The sequence below is a fragment of the Kryptolebias marmoratus genome, linkage group LG11 (assembly GCF_001649575.2).
Source record: "Kryptolebias marmoratus isolate JLee-2015 linkage group LG11, ASM164957v2, whole genome shotgun sequence".
Lineage (NCBI taxonomy): Eukaryota > Metazoa > Chordata > Actinopteri > Cyprinodontiformes > Rivulidae > Kryptolebias > Kryptolebias marmoratus.
The window spans coordinates 24,284,510-24,302,390 of NC_051440.1; the positions used below are offsets into that span (position 1 = coordinate 24,284,510).

Here is a 17,881-nt window from a genome sequence, read left to right on the forward strand (position 1 = left end):
ATAATCTTTCATGTGCAAAACATTGCACTACTTTTGCATGTTAAATCACTCAGCTTTTTTTCTCCACTATTTAAAATGAAATTTTTAATTATAAAAATTAATTAATAGTTGCTGGGTATCAGGAGGAATCTCATATGGCTGCAGAAGCTCCTCATAGCAGAGATATAATTGCCTGAAAGGAGGATTAAATATTAAATATGAGCCATCACCTCCAGAAAGAAACACTCAACAGGATTCTGTTCAAGCATTAAAAGCTTCATTGGATCAGTAGGATAAAAATATTGTGTCTAAGAAGTGTTACAAGTTTTACGGTAAGAAACTTGCATTTATACTTGTTGTTCCTGGCAAAGAATCAGTAAGATGATACAGCCAGAACAAAAGCAAAAGAGTAAAGGCAGCAAACAGCGTCCGGTCACACAGCAGCAAACAACACACTTGCTCAAAGGTCTATTTTTGCCTCAGCTCAGTGGGGGGTTGGGCGTTAGAGGGCAACACTCCCCTCATGTGTCTCATTTTCTGCAAGAGCTGGATGGTGGTTCAGATGTGTGCAGAAGATGAGGTTCCAAATCTGTGCTTACCATTAATCTTCATTCAGACAGCAGTGTCACAAGAGACAGATTCAAAAAGTTTTAAAGTGGTTTTGATCTTACCTGGTGTTTCCTCCGCTTTTTCAAAAGAAAATAAAGATGTTTGCATGAATGATTTTTAACTTTTTTTTCCCTGATCCCCAATATTTATTCTTGGCATTTACCAGCACTCTTATATTTCCATCTAAATGTCTTCTCTAAAATATATTACATATTTGTTTACCTACACAAACTGCAGCCAGCCTAATGTAGGTCAAGCAGGTGACTCGAGCATCCATGTGCTTTCTGCATTCTGCCAAGAGCTTTGTTTACATTGAGCATGGATCCCCCCATTTCAGCATATCAATATAGTGGGAAAACCTTTCAAACTGCACCATTTGATTTATAGTTCAGTATTTTTTTTTCATCCTTTGCAATGAATACTTTAAGCTGTGAATGAGTTTCAGTTAAGACAGTGTTCCAGCAGCAGTTTATGTCCTCTTTAAGTTTTAAGTTAAAAGAAAGATGTCTAGAAGGAAAACTGATTACTGTGAAATTTTACTTTTGTCTTTTCAAAGTTCTGTTGATGATATTGAAGGCTGTTTCTTCAGAGCAATTATCTATTGGTGGCCAAGTTTGGTCTGGAAAAGCACAATCTATGAAGTTATTTATGAATTACTCACAATGTGATGCGTGACCTAGCTCGAACCAGATTCAAACAGAGTTAATGACTGCAGAGCCCTAACCAATCAGAGCACTTGCTGAGCAGAGTGCGACACAGAGATGAGGGGAAGTGCAACTAAGTGCTTAAAAGCTTCAGTGTTCCTGTTTCCTGAACCCTGCCTAATGAAAGTTGAACTCCTGAACTGGGTAAAATACTTCTCTAGTAGGTGGTAGGCTAAGCTTACAAGTTCAAACAAATAAATCTCACAAAAACAAAATTTGCATCAATGAACCGACCAGTTATAGCCGTTATCACCCTGTAAGGCTGGGCGGTGTGAAGCCATGTTAAATGTACCGTCCTCCTAAAAATTATTGTTGTGTCATTATGTGATTTTAGAAAATTTTAAGGACCATTACAAATGTAGTAAACATAATTATTTTTTTTATTGCTATTGCATTTAACAGTATATAAATGGAACAAAAAGACTTGTGGCATTCCAGCATCAACATGTCACGTCTAAAGGTTATTTTTGTTTGAAATAGGCCTGCCAGGAGACTGACCTTATCAGTTCTGAGCGGGGGACTCAGCGGGCTTACAAACTTTCCTGTGGTGCCGAAGATCTAATCCAGAGGTGAGCATGTAGTGCAAGTGGAGGGAAAACAGGGGTTAGATTTAATGCGTATGTAAATCCACTTTGTGACCCAATCATACTCAGAAAGGTCAGTGCATTGTCGGCACACTGACGCACAGGGGATAAAATGTCTGAAAGAACGGACATCTGCAGTGACAATGTCACCTCTGTAAACTCTTTGTTTATGGCTGGTTTAACAGCATAATTTTACACAGTTAAACAACAGCATTGTTGCTGTTGCTGTGTTTGATACGGAAGAGCTTTCAGGATAATTTCTCATTCAAAGCTGTTTATTAGCAGGCCTAATAGGCTTCCAGAGCAACAATCAAAGTCTTTATGTGTGCCCAGATAATGTCATTTACTAGAAATCAATAATTATTTGCATTTTGTGGCCTCTGTGCTGCTTCCTGTTGCCTCAAAGAGTCTCGATACAATATGAATTCCCTTCAATGAGTTGTTTTGTTGTGAGGGTGACTCAGCCATTTATGAAACACATTTTAGTGCTCACTAAATTCAGTCATAAAAAACAAAAAAAAGTACACCTTTCAATTCTGAAGTGGTATGTTTAGGGAAACAGAAAAATTATTCTCCCAAATTAGGTAAATACCAATATAAATTCAAGGCCTAGCAATCCTTGAAGGAATGCATATCGCCCGCCCCTTTCATGCTAGAGTTTTAAACTAAGAATATTTTATAGAGAGAAACGGCGTTGTGGCCATTTTGATCAAAACTTGATAATAATGTTGTGCACAATCTCATACAATATTGTGACATCTTGCATGATCTGTTAGCACTTGGCGTATGTGTTGTGAATGATTACCAGCTACTGCCAGAAAACAAATTCAGCTCAGGTTCTGTAAAATTCACTGATGTATGGCCCTTTTTATGCTGGCAAGAGCCAACATGCATTTCAATGATGGAATACACTGATTAGTTGGTCTTTGTTAAGTGTGAGCACACAATAAGAACATCAGTAAAGATCTTAGAAAAGTAACTGTTGTTGGCCATAAGGTTTTTCGAGACTATTTGGAGTCCATCATTCCATGGTGACAAAGATCATTCACAGGTGAAAACCTTCGATCTTCTTGGAGTGGATGCCCTCAAATTCACCCTAAGGTCAGACCGTGCAGTAATCAGCAAAACTGCCACAACTTCAAGAGCTCCATCTCAGACTCTGCAGGCCTTACTAGCTTCTAAATAATAAAGTTAATTGAAAGATTGAGCATTATGGGTTGTTTTGAAACAGGAGAAAGCCTCTTATATCTAAAAGAGCATGGCAGCACATCTGGACCAACTACAAGACTTTGTTTCTTGGCCCAATGAGACCAATTTTGAAGCCATGGTATCCAGCATCAAGCACCATGTTTGACAAAAAACTAACCACAGCTTATTTACGCAAACAAATTTCAGCCATTAGGCAGGGTGGTGGAGGGATGTTGGGCTTGCTCCAGGACCTGGACCCCTTGTGGTCATCGAGTCAACTGTGAACTCCTCTGTATATCGAAGTACTCTCGAGTTAAACGTGAGGCTTAGCTTGAGTCCCACAACCCAGCAATGATTCTAAACACAGCAGCAAATCTATAACAGAGTGACTGAAAATAAAAAGAACCAAGTTGTTGCAAAAATTCAGTCAAAGTCCAAACCTTTAATCTGATTAAAATGTTGTGGCAGCAAAGCAGCAAGACTTTAAAATTAAATTAAATCTGAAAAGAAGCAGGTGAATGGAGGCAAACACAGGAATGATGTGTTTGTTGCACTTTGTCATGGTACAGTTGCAATTGTGATTGTGTTTCTATGATTTATCTATTTGGCTACAGGGTAAATGCCAGCAGGGCAGACAGACTGACAGTGTCTGTCCACAAGTTGTTCATTGATAAATGATATAAACCTTCACCAGACGTCTTCCTAGATTGAACTGAGAGCCAGATATCATACGAATGTTCGCTTGTTTTTTCATACCAACACACATACATTTATTATTTCAATCCTGAATCAGTTGTGTGTTTATGCAGTGTAGTGACTGCTAGCATCAGGTTGACTTTCTTGTTCTTGCTACCTGAAATCAGTTTACTGCAACATGATATGCAAATGATTATTTCAGCTTTATACATGATGGTTTTGTAGTAATAGACTACTATTTTTCTCTGTACAAGTAACCCGATACTTAAAGCCCAATCAATTATCTGAAAATGTTTTGTTTCAGCACTGATGTCTATCTGGTAACATTTATAGTCTTCTGACCTATATCTGATGATAGAAAACAGACACATTTCAAAGGCAACATATTAAGAACTGGGTTATTTTGATATCTCAGTTGCTGGGTTAAAGCTGTTCGGTTAGTTTGACCAGATACTGGGTTAAACGTCTTGACCCAATATTTGGTGGTTTGGAGATGAGCTCTGTCATTCGTTTCATGTCAGTCCACCATTTTAAGTCAAAAGTTAACCAAATAAGACCTGGCTGGACCTCTGCTTTAAGAATAACCACAATTACGATGGTAAAAACATCTTGTAAGGAGATGTTTAACATGGCTGGCTTTGTTAATAAATTTAGCTTGCACTAGACATTAAGTTTCGATTTCTAAAATAACATTAGTTGGTGTTCGCTACCTGATGCTAATGGTGTTTAGCACGAGTTAGCACCAACCCAAGTTGTCATTGTGTAGTCACTCAGATTTTGATTTGCTCTAATAAACTCATGTTTTAGTGGTTATAACTCAACACATTAGTCAATTTAACCCATTTTTTGGGTGGAAAACCTGATCCAGTGTGCCGGGTCAAACTGGTAACCCAACCCTGCTGAGTTTAAACTAACCAGATTTATCTGGGTCCAAATTTGACCCAGTGCTGAGTTACAAACCTAACCTAACCTTTATTTTAAAAGCTCTCCTGTATTTGTGATTTATGAAGTGACAAACCATATATATTTAAACATTTAATATATTAAAGGTATGATTTACTTTATGAAACCTTGACTTCAGAGTATAAACCATTCCAGTTTTTATTGCAGGGATCTCATAAACACACAACACATTAATTAAAGCTGACACTTACAGAATGTACACTACATGGATACTGAGTTTCTCCAACAAAAATGTACTTTTATCCACAAAGTTCTTTCCACCCAGTCACCATGGACAGCCTGGCATTTCAAAGCTAGTGTGCCACAGTAACAGATAACACACACTGAGGTAAAAACAATGGCTGTAAAAGTGTGATGACGGCACATGCTGATATCCTCCATTTCATGTCTGAATATAACAATTTTTACAAATGTGACTGTAATTGTTGTTGAAAAACCTTTTAAGTGCATCAAGTCTTAATTAAACTAAAACTTGTTCTGCCTTAAAATTAGATTTCTGCCAGGCCCACAGTTCTGATGTAGGACTGTAAGAATTGGATTGGTGCACAATGATGTGTGAATGAGAAAAAAACAACAACATACTAATATTTTATCAACAAGCTGCAACTAGAATCACAAACTTATCAATATTTTAATTTATTTTCCAGTTCTTTGGTTCTAAATGTAGATAATTCCATATTATTTGGTGTATTTGTTTGTTTTTATGTACAGTAACAAAAAAGGGCATTTATACAATTAAAACAAATACTTTGGTTAATACTATAATAAGACAAGAACAAAGGATAAATTGGACATTGTATAATAGGTAATGATTTATACAACAGATTAATTAAAAATGAGAAATTTTAGTAATTTCATGGCATAAAATGTAATATATTTGTTTATGAATGGTTCCTAATTTATTTTTAGACTTTTTGCATTTTTGTGGCGTTTCACTGTTGAGGTATACAAAATCTATGTATTTATTATATAAATAATCTAAAGAATGAGCAAACTTCATAAGCTTAAAATAGTTTTAAAAATCAGTTTTCCACCTGGTTAAAGTGATAGTTCATATCTTTTTATGTGGGGTTTTGTAAAAATGTTATGAATAAATAATACATTACTTGTTGTAGCTCTTTGAAGGGTCTCAGTTGGGGAAAAATTAACTTCTAACCTGATTGATGAGCTGGAATCCTATTTACACCAAGGTAATATATCAACTGTTCATAACCTTTCCACAAAATCCTACTTCAAAAGAGCAGAATTATCCCTTTAACACCAACTGTTGAAAAATCAAATATTTATTTTTGCACCAAGCATAATTACAAAATCTGCCTGTTTTGGCTTAAAAATTACATCCAAACAGAAATCAATGACATGACTAATAAACTGCTTCTGCACTGTGAATGTTTGTTCAGTTACTAATGATTTTAAAGGCTCGCTGCTGAGTAATGATTATGTAAAACTCTGGGCTGAGTGATTGACAAAACGGAGCAAATAGACGGAAATTTCCATGAATAAATCCACACAAGCTGGATTAGGGAGAGAAGGGTGTGGCACAATATGGTAAATCATGTTGGCAAGCACAGCGGCCTTCAAATCCTACGTACATGGTCTGCAGGAGGCTCTGTGGAACCATGCAGCCAGTCTTGGGAGGGAAGTTCCAAAACAATCCAGGCCCCATCTATCAGCAGGTATAAAAATACAAGAAACAAGATCTACTGTACTGCTGTTGGTGCATTGCAGGTGCAAAAGCAGTAATAAGATTTGCAGAATTTTAGCAATGCAATAAAAAGCTACAAAAAGCAGACGGCAAAAATGAGAGAGCAGACAGATTGAAAGGCTGGTGTGAAAATTGCTCTGAATGAAAATAGGCTTTCTAACACTGAGTGATGAAGCCACTGTGAAATCTTATCTAGCCTTATATAAAAACTGCAACGGCTTTTATCAACTTCTTGTAGTGGTCAAAAAACAAGTGCAACAGTCACTTCTAATTTGCACAAATAATGTGCTTGCCTCTTCTTCCTACAGACATAAGGACGCTACCAAATTACAGCAAAGATCCAAGGAAAACATCTTGCAATCTGCAAATGCATCAGCATGCAAAGCACGTTAATAACAGTGCTGCTCTTCCAGTGGCTCGCTCGCTGTGCCAACCTCATTGTTTAGCTGTTGAAAATGCCACTGGGTGGGAGGGAGATGAATGCTTAGAGTGAGGTTTGGAGGCTCCATGGAGCAAGGAGAGTTGTTTTGAACAGAAAGAAGCAAAAAAAAAAAAGATCAAACCAAAAAAAGCAGCAAGCTTTAATGTGAACAAGAAATCGTTTTGGTATCAGACACAATTTTTAATTTAGATTTTTTTTTAAACGAGCTTCCTTATGACAGATGGTGATGCTAACAGACGTCACTGGAACACTATGAACTAAAAACTGTTCTGTTAGAGACAAAACATCTGAAAAATGATGAGCTAATATTTTGCTGATAGAGTTAGCTGTTTACATTAGCTTGCTAATATTGTCTTTACTAAATATGTTCTCTTTAGTTGCTATCATCTTTCTTTGGCTTGACTATAGGAGTTAATCAGTTGTAGATGCACATCCAATGATTACTTTCTGAGAACATCTGTCCAGTGGTTCATGAGATATTTTGCCAACAAACAAACATGTACAAAGTCACAAGCAGTTACATAATTCCCTGCCTTTTATGGCAGTGGACAATAATTCAAAATAGGATGATTTACATGAACTATACTGCAGCTGTTTGGTCAACAGATTATTTCTAGCTTGGGTTTTAGCATTCTTTAATAAAGTGTAACAAATGTTTGTTTCAGATCATCATTTAATGAATAAAAAAATTAAAAAGGTGTTTGCAATAAGTATAACTGCAATTGAAAAGAACTCCTAACTGCTACTGCAAATAAAATAATTTGTTCTTATTTATGACTGTAATTTCTACTTAGGGCCACTTCAAAGGCCTAATCCATTGATACATTTTAACTGTAAAACAAGATTTGTTTAAATAAGCAGTATCTCTAAAATGAGCCAGGAAAATGCACATCACATGACCATTATGTCATGGTAGCAGGGATTTAGTGATTTATGGATCATAAACAAAAAAATAGCATCATTAGCTTCCCTTCTATATGACATGAATGTCACATAACTCATACATTTATTCATTCATATAAGTATTCGTTCCTCTGTAGTCATGACTGCTATTTGCCTTATTACTTTAATGCTTTTTGTGATGGCATTTGAAAGCAGCATACCATTTGCAGACTATGGCAAAACATAGCAAGCAACATAATTTGTGCACAGAATATTAAATATGGAGAGATTTCAGACAGTCCAATTCAGTGAGTGTTAAAATTACATTTCAAAATGTGGTGGAGCTCGTCAATTATTGTGCAGCCAAAATAACTGGGTGAGTTCAAACAAATGTCTAAGATGTTCTCAAAATTATAATCGACTTGCAGAATCTTCTTTATCACTAACGGCTTGTCAAAATTTAAAACATTTTCATTCCAGTTATGGACTAGCTAGAGGGCTGATACGAGTTGGAACTGCAGTGTGGCATGTAAAGGTACAAAAGCAAGAGTGTATTACTCTTTGTAGATCTATTATTAAACTCCGAGCTGATAAACAAACCAGCTCCCAAAGGGGAAAACAGGTTCGACTTCACTGGACGTTTCATGTATTGAAGAAACGTTGGCAGTAACAAAAAAAATAGCACATAGATTTTCTAGCTTGAAGGTTCTCATTGCAAAATACAAAATTAACATAAAAAAGGTTATCTTAAACTATATCAAATGGTGCAATTTTAAGGAGTTGACTTCAGTAGATTTCCAGATATATTGAATCCAATTCTGAAATGTGGGTCCACACTCAATGTAAACAAAGCAATCAGCTGATTCTGGCGAAAACCACGAGGAAGCTCGAGTCACGCGATTGACCTACATTAGACTGTTCATAGTCTGTGTAGGTAAACAAATACAGCAGAATCGTACAATATCGTAGAAGACGTTTAGGTGAAAATGTAAGAGTCAATCTGCTGCTAAACGCCAAAAAAATAATAAGTTTAAATTTACAGTTTCACCTATTTTCAGTCACTTCGGCTATTTCTGGAGGTAAACAAAAGCATGAGGTCGTTGGCATCGCGTCCAAAATTCTGCTTACAAATATTTAATTTAAGAACACATTAATTATCAATATGAGATAAATATAGAGCAGATTTGCTTTCTTACTTTATCCTTTTTTTCAAAAATTTTGCAACTGTAGGGGTCCCCAAATGGTGGACTGCAGTCTGAATCTAGACCCAAACGAAGTCTTATCAGGACCTAGATCAGTACATGTATGTATGTGTGTGTGTGTGTGTGTGTGTGTGTGTGTGTATACATATATCTATCCTTTCTAGCATGTACAATAATTTCCATGTTTGGATTCCTTCTGCTCTACAGGCCTGGAAAAAAAAACAATATGATGTTTAAAGAAAACTAGCATGGCTGTCACTAAAAGATATTCTGGAGCTTTGCTTGAGAAAAAATTCCTTTGGCTGGACCTTGCTGAATTTTAATTGAAGACCCCATTAAAATCTCAAAATCTGTCAGGTGTTGCTGGGAGCATTTAGTTAATGCAGGCAGATATGTGGCGCCACTAACAAAAGCCTGCACCAAATTCAATCAACTTTTATGACTTCCACCTACCGTAGAGTCATCACTCAGCCGCCTCAGCCTGCTTCAACCAAACAGCTTTTTTTTCTAGCACCCACTGCTCCCGCCTCATTGACGTAAGCAGCTTCAGGATGCAATATATATGGGCTTTGAGGTCAAAAATACAAACGTTTAAATGGTGCATTTTTCTCCCCTGCAGGGTCAACAAATTCAACCTGTCGACATTCTGTTCACACAAATGCAGAAGCTGCCAGCGGGGAGGTGTGTGTAAACAAAAGTGTACAATACAAAGAAAGCCTCAGCAGCAGTATTCACAGACTCAGTGCCAAAAATGCTGTCTGCATTTTAACATCCTCCACCTCCTCCTCCTCCTCCTGTAGCTCTCCAACACAGCACAGCTATGGCTCATGGTAGGCGTTATGTCTCTGTGCCTTGGACATATCAAGGTTAAAGATGAAATAATAACCTTGTGGATGCTGAACAGCAAGCGCGGTTTAGCCTTCAGAAATGATTGATTCACATCACTGCATGCATATTCCATAAATATGAAACACAAAATAGATCAATTGTAACCGTACCTGTGATGTAGCTCGGCGTTTCTGTGCTCTGCACCGTGTCGTGTAGAGGTTTTTTTTTGTCCTTGTCTCTACGCCTGCTACAAACCGGATGAGAGGGCGTGTGTGTCTGTCGTTGCACTGGACAAAGGGAGAGAGAAAAATCTCTCCGTCACTCTCTCCCTCCCCCTCCTGATGATAAACACAAAGCACGTGGCTTCACCAGTGATGCAGCACACAGAAAATCACAGCACCGAGAGAAAAGGATAAAAAATGACTAAAGGAAATGAGACTGATAAAAATGAAAATGGAAAAAAAAAGCAATAATGTCAATGTCCATCTTATGTACGTGTCTGTCCCTCTAAAACCACTGCAGCTCTGACTCAAGTTTTATAGCTTTGTAGAAGGTACTGGAAAATGGGAGGATATTCATCAAAATCTGAAAGAGAAAAATCCTTTTCTGAATCGCGGCACAAATATGACTCCATATCAGCTCAACTCATCTTCACACCCACACGCGCAGATAAACACACTCAACACAAGCAGACAAGCTCAACAGCCTGTAGGCAAACAGAAGAACATTTTGTCTGGGTAAAGCTACTGTCAAAGGATCTGACCATGTTTGGGCAACTGCGGCATGAAGTGCTAGAAACACTGATAGCATCATCCATGTGTCTCTAGTAGATCATTGTCTTTAGTGATGCCCCTGAATGTTATTCAGTTTGTTTATAAGAAGAGATATTTTGGGTCTATCCTTTATAAACACATCCCCCTTCCTTTGAAATGTTTGTTTTCCAGAGATGAACCAGTGTCACTCCCTGGATAGGAGAGCAGAACACAGTCAGTACCTTACTTGCAATAGACAGCAGTCAGAGCAATCTCAGTTTAGAGAACCAGGGAGAAAATCTCATCAGAGAGTCTAGCTAACAGCTACTCAGAGGCGGTTTTATTCAGGAGCAAATTTCTATCATCTACTAAAACAGTAGTTCCCAAAGCTGGAGTCAGGACCCCAATGTGGAACGTCAAACAACAACTGAGGGATCTTGGGATGATTTAAAGAAATCAAATATCATTTAAAAATGGTTAAATTTAAAAGACATTTTTACCTGAATATGTTATAAAATATGAAAGCTAGCAATTATACTTCATTAGTTATTTGTATTTTGATAGCAATTATTGTACACTTCAAACAGTGACAGTTGGTGACACAAGTTTCTACTGGTATTTTTGTGGATCAAAATCTAAAAAAAAAAGTTAACTCAGAACTTTCTTAGCAATTTGACTGAATGCTATATTAATGCTGTATTACTCCCTGTCTCTTGATTTGATTTATTTATTTGAAAGGGGACAGTGAAGTATAATAAAACACCTGAATTTATGAATTAAAAAGCCAGAATTAGCAAAAGGCTATTTTGCATCTGTAGTCCCCTGGCCATGATAATAAAATTTAGATTCTCTGATGGATCACTAGTTTATGAGATAAACTGCTTCCTTGCCAGTATGGCAACTATCTGTTTCTTTGCATTTCCATACAACTCTGACACCACTGTACTCAAACTGGCAGAAGAAAAGGTGATGTGTATGCTGAGGTTGGTCAGTTAGAGAACATCTTATGGACCAGGACCCAGCAAGGCATGTGGTGTTGGGGTCTTTAAATATCTTTGACATCTCTTTGGTTGAAGCAGCCATTCCACCCTGCATGACTAGAGACCATTGGCACTAAATTCTGTAATATTTTGGAAAAACTGATCCTGTCCCATTAAAGCCAGCCTGGTCCAACGTTTGGAACAGTGACAGTAGGTCGACTGAAGATGGTGTAACCATCACTGTTCAGACTGCTGAGTCACACTGAAAACCAAAAGAGCTACAATATGTGAAGTTGCTCTTCATGGACTTTAGCTCAGTGTTCACTATCAAACCAGACATTTTGGACGATAAACTGCTGAACCTGGGTTTCTCCTTCTTCACCTGAATTGAAGAATTTCTCTCAGAGCACCCACAGAGATAAAACCAGCCTCTTCATCTCCTCCATCACTACTTTCAGCACCAGCCCCCCACAGGGCTTTTTGCTGAACCCTATCCTCTCCTCTCTGTAAACGTTTTGACACTGAACACCACAAAAACAAAGGATTCTGGACTTTGAATAGACCTGGACACCAATCCTTATCAGAGAATGTGTTTTTTCAACTGAAAACGTTGCATAAAATTTCCTGGTACTTTACTGCTAATCATTAGCATATTGCAACATTGGTTTTAATCTTAAATTGTGACTTGTGCTTTTGTCTTATGTCAGATGAATAGTATGAGTGCTATTTATAGTTTCACTGTATCTATATGCAATGACAAACAGCTTCTGATTTTGCATGAGACACTTTGTTGTCAGTATTTTTAAATTAAACAATGTCCTTATTGCTACTCTAAGTGCGTGCACACCAGCTGCTAAAAATAACTTATTGATAATCAGATGAGACCTCCAGGAGATGTTTGGTAATGAGCAGCTCTGTAATCAGATGTAGACTGAGTGAGCATGCATGGAGGAGAATAAATAGAAGGGCCACCAGGACACCTGTGAGCACTCTGAAGGAGTTCCAAGCTTCAGCAGGTGAGATGAGAGAGACTGCCCATTTTTACTTTAGGAAAAATTCATCCTCTCTAAAATGCTTCTTTTTGTACCCAGTCCTCTTACTGATCTGTTGCTAATTAACCTAGTTAGTTGCAAACTGTTCCTGTACCACTTACTTTTCAGCCTTGTGTTGCCCCTGTCGGTACAATTTCTTAGTTTCAGCATTTTATGTATGCTATGTTCCATTGTGAATAAAATGTGGGTTTGTACAATTTGCAAATCATTTCATTCAGTTTTATTTACAGGTTCCAACTTTTTCCAGAATTGGAGTTGTATACATAATAAGCCATCTACCTTACATAAGTTTGTCTTCTTTCTTCAATAAACATCGGTGGTAGAAATGAAGATTGTGCTGCAAACTTACAAGAAAATCTCATTAAAAGTGTTACAACCACTGCATCAATGAGCCACCCACAGCAAGACTTGAGACTGTTTTCTATAACCAGACTGCCACAGGCTCAATCTCTGCAATCACCCAGTGTGTCCATCAGCAGTCATATATCTGCAAAAATGGCCTGCAGCAAAAAAACACAGAGCCCAGTATTTCACTGCAAATTGCTCTAGACTTTGTCAGCTGAGTGCACGAACCACAATATAAAAAAGGAGGGTTTTGATTCAGTCATAATGGAGAGGACCGTCCATGACAACATCGGTCTGGGAAAGAAAAAAGGGCTGAAGGTCGAGGGATGAGATTTACTGATGAACCTGCTGACAGCAGGCAGCAGCTTTTTCTGACGTGTTTGTGTTGTGGAATTATTTGATGTTCGGTGACACATGTCATAAAGCTTTTACATCAAATCTTAAAATTGTCTCATTCACTGCCTGGCAAATTGGACATGGACTGCAGGCAGAATCGACCACAGTCAAGAGCAGCAGCTTTCTCACTGCAGTCAGTCATTCACAGTGAATAAATGTGACAATTATGTAACACAGAGAAAAACGTCATTAACGTACAAATCAGTTCATAGCTCTAACAAGGTACTCTTTATTTGATCTAGTTGTAACATTAATGTCAAAAGAGGTGATAGGCTATACTTTATTTTTCTGATGTACTGCAATAAATTTGTTCTGATAATTCTCTGAAAAAGCTGCTCATGTAAGAATCAGGGTATTTGTGTTATTATTGTTGAGCAGAAACCTTGTATCTCCAAAACCTCAGGTAGCAACACATAATACAGCTTGATACGTGTTGGTACCTACAGAGATTGGGCTCTAATATGACTTCTTACCCTATACTTACAGGGTACTTATAAGGTACATAAGGTTCGTGTATTGCTACCAAAAAATAAAAAAAAGATGAAAATGGAGATAAAAGAATTTTGCTAAACAGCGACGACATATTGCTTTAATTTAAAACTATTGTTTCCTTGTAAATATCAATTGGAAAGGACTGTAACCAGCTGAAAATCGACCCAGCTTGTAGCCAGCTAATAAGAGGCTTCATGTTGTGTTTTGTAAGCAACTCAACATAATGTTTCCAGTTATTTCTGCATTCGGAGCCAGTCTTTTGTTCAGCAGCTCTAGAGAATGAATCATTAAATTCAGAAAAGAAAAGAAAATACAAAAAAACAGTAAAATATAAAGAAAATTAAACACAAATTCAAATTATAATATACTTGAAAAACAGAATTAAATTGGACAGCATTGTGCAGACCTGGAAGAGCATTCCTTCTTATATTTTGGTTGCAAGTGTCTTCCACTGAAGGAGCTCCTTAAGGTCCCAAAGTCTGATGCAGAGGGTGGGATTTGTTGCCCATGATGTCTGAGACCTTGGTCAGGACCCTCTTCTTTCCAACCACCTTGACTGAGACCAGAAGACAGCCACAGACCAAGCTGGCTCCTTTTATTAACCTATTCTGTTTTTCAGAACATCCCCCTCCACAGCACAGCACAGCATAGGACACCACAGATACCATCACAGTGTCATAGAAGGTCCTCAGCAGTGGTCTGCTCATCAAAGGATCCCAGTTTCCTCAGCAGATGGAGTCAACACTGACCCTTCTTGTAGAGAGAGTCAGTATTATCGGTCCAGTCCACTCTCTCAATGTCAAGTCCCTGGATGTTCACTGGTGAAGTGTTGGAGGGTTTTCTCCACCTCCTTTGTTTTCTTGGCGTTCACCTGGTTATGGTTCCGTTTACACCAGACAACAAAGTCTCTAACGATCTTCCTGTACTCGCAGTCATTCTGCTGACACACACCCTTCAACGGCACAGTCTTGGATAACTTCTAGAAGTGTCTGAAGTCAGATGTGTACAAGGGAAAGATGAGGGGAGAGAGAACTGTACCCTGCGGTGCTCTTGTGTTGCAGACCACCACATCAGACAGGCAGTCCTGCAGCCTCACACACTGGAGTCTGTTAGGATTGCATGCAGTGGTCGTGCAATTCATGGTTTCACCATCTGAGAGGCCTGCATGTCTTAAATTTCACAATTTCTCCCACTTTACGAGGATACGACAAATTTCTAGGAACCATGGGCAGCTCATAACTTTCTTACCACGCAGACTGTGTGCCGACAGTGTATGCAAAGTTCATGTCCAAAGGGTGAAAACAAAATAGAAAAACATTTCTGGTTATCCACATTTGTACATTTTATCACTCAGAGATTACAAACACAAATTCTTTCAAATTCCTGGTGAGAAATCACTCAGACTTCTTTTTATTCTAATAGACAGCTAACAAACCAGTGAATTATCACCTCCTATTGGACTGGAGTGTGAAACTGTCAGCTCATGAGTCAAACACTGTGGCACAGCTGACCCCATATTAGTATGAAGATGAGCACATCAACACAGTCTTGTTGGATTTGCACACGTAGACATGGAAAACATGTTGAAGCTTTAACTGTAGACTGATGAGAACTGAAGCTAAGATTTTGAGGTCTTTGGATTCTGCTTGGTTTTGTTGAAATCACTGTGGTTTTACGTTTGTCGCTTTTGTTCTAAACGTGTTTTTTTCCTTAATCTGTTCTGTAGTAATTTCAAGGCTCTGTTGTTGTTGGGTTTTTGGCCCCTTTTGATACAGACTTTGTTTTCTTGTTGGACATATAAGAAAAACAAAAGAACAGGCATAGCAACTAATGAAAGGAAAAAATAAAATAATTGTGTTCTTTATTTTTCTACTAAAAGTAGTATCTCACTGGGCTGTGGCTCCTGAATCTTTTGTGACATCCACTTTTTCCTATATAAGAAGATAAACAATGAATTAGATGCATTTTCTAATTAAGTTATTGCAGAAAAAATGGCCACAATATAATCCTGGATTTCAATAATCTCTGAAAACCTCCAAAACAAAATACATATTTCTCATTTTATTGCTTAAAATCATCAGGAAAATGTGTTTTATTTGCTTTAGAAACTAACTTCCATACAAAATACTTTTGCACAGCCTTGACCTTTATTAATGTAAAGAATTTCAGCAAATCACAATTAAATGTTCAACAAACTGGCCTGATGTTATGTTTATTCCAGTAAACTGATGTAAATATTATTTTCACTCTAAAAAATTATTAGCATGCCAGCATGCTATTATTTCAAAGTTGGATACTTAAATTATTAATTATCTAGAAACATAAGAAGGATTTGTTTATTTAAAAAACACACCCTAGATACTCTGAAATGTTACAAAAACAGGAGCCACTGATGTGCACACATGATTAAATTGATTTAAAAGTCAGTATGGCAGAGTCAGAAAGCCAAGCCATGCTTGTCCCTAATGTTCACTCCTATTGATGGAGCCTAAAAAGCTTTCACTCAATGAAGTGACACCACAGGAGCAGAAAATGTGTCTGCTGCCAACAGACAGCCTGACCCCTGGGAGGCTGAGCCGCTGCTGTAATCAGAATGACTCATCGCTCTCTTATACTGAAAACTGGCCTCTGCAGATTTATCCCACTGTGAGAGTCTGTGTCAAAGATGTACATTAAATAAGAATTAATAAAGGAGTGAATATGTTAGAAATGGCAGCCACAGACGCAGCCTAAACTAGGAGTGCCCAGAGTTGCATTTCACTTTGGCCTTTCTGGGTGCAGCATCTCCATGAACAGTCCAACACGTGGTTTGTGTTCTCCTGGAAACGCTGCCATCATTAACATTCTCCGAGTTGGCCATCAGCTGATTCCTCCACTGGACTGTATGAAATTTAATAATGATTTATCACTTTGCAGGTGGAATAAATAAAATCTCGGCTGAATATGGGCTGGGAGTGCCAACTGGCAGAGATACTGGATTATGCAGCAAAAACCTCAGACTGACTCATGATTTTTGGTGACCACTTTAAAAGCAGTGAAAAGCTCAGGTTGAGGAAAAAAACTAAATGATCTACAGAGAATAAGACGTTCAGATTTGGGTAAAATTACTCCACACAGTTTAAAAATCAGTATTGAATGACCATCATCTTTGGGTCTTTGTGTTTTAGAAGAAAAATCCTGTTTAAAATTAAGCTTGATTCTCAAATTTTTGGGAAATATTAAATAATAATTTGATCAAAATGTATTTGTAACCACATATATCTTTTTTCTATTTCAGTCTGGATTTGTCAAACTTATGTAAATTTAACAGCTTTCTGTTGTGGAGTCTGTGGGTATATAAACATATATCAATAGCAACATATATCAAACTTATTTATAGGAATTTTCGATTTATCAACATGGTAACCCAGCTGTGATGTGAGCTGTTAGCTATTGTAAATAATTAAAAATTAATTATTTTATTTTTGTTGAAACCTCACATTGCCACTGGATGCCTCAACTGGCTAGTTTTTATTTGAGAAATGAAAATATAAAAATAAGCAATATAATTTTATCTTTATGTTGGTATTTAGTGTTAGCTTCATATATTCAGTCATGCTGAGCAGTTAAAGCATCTGATGCAGCCTTCAGACCAGGCAGCTGATTTCAAAAGGAACCTATTTGCTTATTTTAAATCTGATTTTATAAAAGAGACGTCAGCGGCTGAGATCAGCAGAGGAAATCAACTGACTGACAGCCAGAACACATAACAGTTCAATTTTATTTTTCTTTCTGCTGGCTTCAATTCATTGTAAAAAAAAAAAGAAGAAATTTGGCTCATCTGACAGAAAAGACAAGTTGACAGTGATGGAGATAGAGGTGTAAACAGCTTTTTTATACACCTCCCTCGTCCTATTTTGAGTGAATTATGTTGATGCTGTTGCTATTAATGAACATAAATAAAGCTTTGCTAGAGCTAAGAGCTAACTGTTAGCCTGTGAAGATGACACGTACATATTAAAAAGTAAATTTAAAATGATACCTTGTGTGTTAACATTAATTTAACATTTAAAATGGGGACCATGTAAATCAGAAATGCTGTT

At 37.4% G+C, this 17,881-nt stretch overlaps 1 protein-coding gene across 3 annotated transcripts in view; it reads right to left on the bottom strand.

Annotated features, from left to right (window-relative positions):
- Positions 1-10,080, bottom strand: part of ndrg4 (NDRG family member 4) — a 55,710-nt gene extending 45,630 nt beyond the window's left edge. For 2 of the 3 annotated variants that reach the window (XM_017428893.3, XM_017428891.3), the window contains exon 1: positions 9,953-10,079. The gene's annotated coding sequence lies outside the window, so the exon portion shown is untranslated. Of the gene's footprint in view, positions 1-9,952 lie in introns of all 3 variants that reach the window. The other variant, XM_017428892.3, reaches the window with a different exon arrangement.
- Positions 10,081-17,881: the final 7,801 nt, after the last annotated feature.